The sequence below is a fragment of the Oryzias latipes genome, chromosome 11, assembly GCF_053564925.1.
Source record: "Oryzias latipes strain Hd-rR chromosome 11, Olatipes_Hd-rR_3.1".
NCBI lineage: Eukaryota > Metazoa > Chordata > Actinopteri > Beloniformes > Adrianichthyidae > Oryzias > Oryzias latipes.
Window position 1 is genome coordinate 26,125,328 of NC_136247.1, and position 5,880 is coordinate 26,131,207.

The 5,880-nt window shown below is 36.6% G+C and overlaps 1 long non-coding RNA gene across 1 annotated transcript; it reads left to right on the forward strand.

Moving 5' to 3' along the window:
- Positions 1-3,322: 3,322 nt before the first annotated feature.
- On the forward strand, positions 3,323-4,450 carry LOC144995397 (uncharacterized). Its single transcript, XR_013658938.1, has 2 exons — positions 3,323-3,918; positions 4,018-4,450. It is a non-coding gene; the product is annotated as an uncharacterized LOC144995397 (long non-coding RNA).
- The last annotated feature ends 1,430 nt before the right edge of the window (positions 4,451-5,880 follow it).

Consider the following 5,880-nt stretch of genomic DNA (forward strand, 5'->3'; position numbering starts at 1 on the left):
TCTGACCATCAGTGGAGTTCAGGCTGGAGATTCAGGAGTTTATTACTGTCAGCAGGGTAACAGCACACCGTTCACACAGTGAAACAACGTCGTACAAAAACCTCTTTCAGCTAAAGAGGAACTGATCTGAATGAACAACTGCTCTCAACCTCTTGGTGCAAATGTGTTTTATTGATAATTTAGTTCATAAAAAAGAAATTTTTTTTCAAATTTGATTTGATTTTTGGTTTTAAAAAAATGAAAGCATTTTATTTGCCTTTTACAAAATATCATATCCATGTCTTCTCTATTTTAATAGAAAAATAATGGATTTTTCTATAAATTCTCAAATCTTTCAACCTCAATGAATCTGCCAGAAGAAAAAAATGCTTATAACAATTTAGACATTATTTTTACTTTGATACCAGAGGTTCAGACATTGATGTTTGTGTTTTTTCAGGAGACAAACATTTACAGCGATCTACAAACTGTACAACCACTACTTTACATTCCATCAAAGTGTCTGTATTAATTTGTCAGGTAAAAATATGGAATAATATTTATAAAACAGTGAGGACTTCATTCACTTTAGTGACATATTTCATTGGAGGAAGATTGAAAAGCTTCAAAAGCAGCAGAACGTCCTTCTCTTCATTTGTGTTTGAGGCTCATTTCTTCATTTATTACACACTTTTATTACAGCATCTAAACAAAGCTAATCTTGATTGAAGGCAGGAACAGACAGAACTGTTTATATATTTTTTAATGATTAATAATTAAAACAAATGCAGTTTTATTTTTTGCAAAAGATCACAGGAAAAATATAATTTGGGTTCATGGAGATGAAAGAAACTTCAGAGATTGTATTTTTGATAAACTCTTTATTTCAATTAACCCTTGTGCTATCTTAGTTGACCCCACCCTTACATTGAGGTGTTCTCCCTACCATGACAAAAGTGGATAAAAGTGGAAAGATTTCATGTAATTCATGGACACCAGCGAAGATCACAAATCATTGAAGAAAAAAGGTTCAGAGCTCTGTCTAGTGGGTCTAGATGACCCAACTCCCAATGTTAACGTGCCTAGGATGGCACAAGGGTTACATCCATATAACTTAATCAATGGTCCGCACAGTGGTGTAGCGGTTGGCACTCTCATTTCACAGTAAGGAGGTTTTGGTTCAAATCCCAGCCGGGTTCTTTCTATATGGAGTTTGCATGTTCTCCTCATGCAGATGATGGTTTTCTCCACATAGACAAACTCTCTCCCTCAGTTCAAATAAATAAATAAAAGTTGGTTAATTGGTGAGTCTACATTGACCCTTACGTGTGGATGTGAGTGTGTTGTTGTGTGTTTTTGTGTGTTTCTGTGATGGACTGACAAACTGTCTAGACTGTAGTCCACCTTCACCTGACAGTAACTGGATGGACTCCATCAATGCAGTGATGCCAACATTTACATAGCAGGTTTAGTAAATGCATGCAGGACCGGCCAGTAGCAGAGATAAAATAATAGAATGTGAAGGACGCTGTACATCCAGGGGGAACCAGAAAGGACATTAAGACTAGTTGGTTTTTATTAGGTCTTAATAAGAAAAGAATAAACCACATGAAATGATCTGCATAACTAAGACTATTAAGTTGTTGTTTCCTTCTAGCTGAGATTCACTCAAAACGTCAACAAGTCCAAAACTTTCTGGTTCCTATGCTGCTCCAGTCATCTCCAGCTCAGCTGTGCAATATTTTATTTATAAAAATGTCACTTGTTTTATTTATTAATTTAAGCTGTTTATATTGTATTATTAATTGATGAAAAAAGTTTTATTTTTTGTTTTTGTTTCTTTTATTGTTTTTAGGTGTTGTCATGTGCTGTTGACTTATTAAGACACAAAAATGTCTGACACAAAGTTATTACGTTTACTGACAGTGGAATTTACTGTGAGGCAAAGAGGCAACACAGAAAATCTTGTTTAGGGCAACAAATTGTTTATGACCCTGAATGCATGGATGGATTATTGCCCTTTAAATTTATTTTACCATTTATGAAAATTAAAATGTATATATTTGTTAGAAAACCCAAATGAAACAACTTTGAAGAGTATTTTTTATTTTTCAAAATGCATTAAACAAGTAACATCTAATAAAAATGTTTTTATAACACACAAAGAAAGAAGATTAAAAACACATCAATGCAGCTGAAATCTCAGTAAAAGCAAAAACACAATAATATTGTTCCAGTCAGTCAGGTGGTGACTAGGAACACTGGTTTCTCCACAGAGTCTCTATGACTGGAGTCTGGGAGTCCTGGGTGGCCTCACAGGTCACAGAGTCCAGCTTCTCCCACTGGTCTGCAGGGAGCCTCAGGGTGCTGCTCCAGCTGTAGAGGCCGTCCTTCTGCAGCACACCGGGGCTCCTGCTCTCCTCCCAGCTGCTGCTGATGCTGCTGCCGCCCACCTTCCAGGACAGAGTCCAGCCTGAAGGGAAGCCATTGTTGGCCAGACACAGGAGTGTGGCCTTCCCCTCATGCATGGAGGGGGACAGCACTGTCAGCTTGGGGGGAACATGACCCACTGCATGAGGAGACACAAACAAGTTCGTGAGAAATCATCCAAAGAGAACAGAAACTCTTCCTGCAGCAAAATGCTGCTTTATTTCTTCAGTTAGTTTAACACTTTTTTCAATCTTTCACTTCCTTCTTTAGGTGCTGTAACCATGGCAACAGATGAGCTTCACCAATGAACCACATCAACAAACAGGTTTCAGTATTAACGTAAAATAAGAAAAAGATCTTTGAGTTATAAACTTACTGCACTTAACTTAAAACAACCCAACTGAAAAAAAAACATATTTTTTTTCACATTTGTTTATTTCGTTGGTGAGAAATAAACAGAATCAATTTTTTTAAAGGAATATTTTCAAAATGTGGTATAACATTTTCTTTAGCAGATTGTTAAAGGTTAAAAATATCTAACAAAGTTCACAGATTCTGACATGAGACGAGAATAAAAGCAACAATTTGAGGTTGATACGTCTTGTTTACTTTATTTTTTTGATTACTTCAAAATTCTCACCTATGAGTATTTTGAGATGTTTTAAAACTCACACAATTATATTTTTAGAGTTCCGTATACTTGGAAAACTATAAATTCACCTTTACAGACAGATTAATGACAAATGATTTTCAAATGGAATCACGTTTATCTGCATCTGTGAATGTTTCCTGCATTATATGAATAAACTAAATCTGTGAAAATCATACAAGTAGACAAATATTAGTTTATGGTACTTAAAAAAAACACTTTTTGTTAAAACATGGATGTAAATTGAAAATAAATTACTTACAATCAACCTCCAGTCTGGTTCCTCCACCAAACGTGTACCACAGTGATACAAACTAACTGAGTCGTCGTACAAAAACCTCTGACTGCAGAGAGACACGCTCTCTGACTTTGAACACAACAAACTCAACACAGTCTGACTGGAAAACAACGGATTGATGTGAAAAAGGTTATTACTGAAATAATAATACAAGTTTTTATTTTTTTCAGGTTTTAGCTTAATTTCTACTTAAGTTTTAATTTTGCAGATGTAAAGGTATTCTAATACGTACTAGTAGTGAAAAACGAATATTATATTTGAGCATGAATCAATATTTTTAAATCCCATCTGGAATGATTGATTGATCCATTGATGTGAATCCTGATGACAGAGATCCATGTTCCTGTTGGAGTCAGTGGTTGCATTTCCATAGAAACACTTTGCATCAGCAGCTCCATGCTCCAGTGCTCTGGGAGACTTTATAGTCCTGAGAGTTGAAGACTGGATGACTGACAGCTGTCCTTCATCACAGCAGAAGACACAGAAATCCCCCTCCTCCTCCTCAGTCAAACCATGACTTTGATCTGCGTCCTCATCTGGACTCTCCTCTGCTTCATTCAGGGTGAGGAAGATGATGTTTGTGTCATGTGAGAATCATCTGGAGTGCAGCTGAGTTTCTCCTCAGCATCTCATGTTCTTTGTGGTTCTTCTCTCTCTGCAGGTTCTGTTGGACAAAATGTTGTTGTGACTCAGCCAGCAGCTAAATCAGTGCAGCTCAACCAAAAGGTCACTATAGACTGTAAAGCCAGTCAACAAGTATTTCTCTGCACTGATGATTACTCTTGTTTCATGGATTATGAATGGACTGATCCCCATTACTTGCTTTCCTGGTACCATCAGAAATCTGGAGAAGCTCCTAAAGCTTTGATCTATGCAACATCAGACAGATTTTCAGGAATCTCCTCCAGATTCAGTGGAAGTGGATCAGGAAATGGAATTGACTTCACTCTGACCATCAGTGGAGTCCAGGCTGAAGATTCAGGAGTTTATTTCTGTCAGAGTTATCACAGTATCAACAGTCAGGATGTGTTCACACAGTGAAAAGTCATCGTACAAAAACCTCCTTCATCAGAATGAACTGAAACTCATTTGAATGTTTCTGCCTCAAGTTCTTCCAGAGACTGAAACACTGACTGATTTACTGTAGACACACTAAACACACAAAGAAAGACACAATAATCAAACAGCAGTACCTTTATCTGAGGTTCTTTTATTAAAGCTTAAAGAAGTTTGTATTGAGTATTTGTCTTAGTTTTTGTTAATAATGATTCTTATAAATACTCAAAAATGGGGGATGGACATTTATTAATACTAACTTCTGTCTGAGATTTATCTCTAAAAAAATAACTCAATTGACTGAAAATGTCATGCAAAAACTAAGTTACACTGTTTCATAAATCTATTAGATTTGCTAATGGACAAAAGTTAATCATTTATTGTTAGTTCTATAACACCTTTCATGGAAAAAAACAGCTCATGGTTCTGTACATAAAAAAAAACAAGAATGTAGAAAACACCAATCCCCATTCATGCAATAGAATTATTAAATAAGCCCCGCACAATAAAATTCACAAAAACAAACACAAGTAAAAGAGAAAAGAGAACCCAGCAGGCGCCGTCTGCCCTGTCTTCCCGTTGGGTGTCAGCACAGACACTCAACGGAAAAACACTCGTAAACAGTCTAATTGGCTCAAAGACATTAAATAAATATGTATGTGATAAAATAATATGAAATATAAGAGTAAAAATTCTAGATTAAACAAATACAACGATAAAATGATGCAATAAAACATCATAAAACAGAAGAGTAAAAAATGAAAATTCTAGCTTAGAAAAGATTTGAAATCTATTTAAAAGCTGGGTTAAACAGGTGTGTCTTTAATTTCATTTTAAAAACCTCAACAGTAGATGAGGCCCTCACATCCTCAGGTAGGCTGTTCCACAGACGAGGCCCGTAGAATCTAAACGAGTCCTCGCCGTGGTTTTTTGTCCTGACCCTAGGGACCTTCAGCAGGGCTGCACCTGAGGACCTGAGGGGTCTGGGAGGTTCATACGTTAAAAGCAAGTCGGATATAAAAGAAGGACTAAGACCATGGACACTCTTAAAAACTATTAAAAGAATCTTAAAATCAATCCTGAAGCTGACAGGGAGCCAGTGCAGAGATTTTAGGATGGTGTAATGTGCTCCCTCTTCCTGGTTCTCGTTAAAAGGCGTGCAGCAGAGTTCTGGAATAGCTGCAGGTGATTAAGAGTGGTTTTCTTTACACCAGAAAGGAGGGCATTACAATAATGTGTTCTGGATGTAATAAAAGCATGGATTAATATTTCAGCACTGGCTCTAGAAAGAAAGGGTCTCACTCTGGTGACATTCCTCAGATGGTAAAATGTAAATTTAGTCACTTGATTCACATGTTGGTCAAAGCTCAGATCTGCATCTAGAATCACACCGAGGTTCTTTACTGTGTCACATGTAGTCATAGAATTGGTTCACAGATAAAACTGGACCCTATCCCTCTCAGCTTCA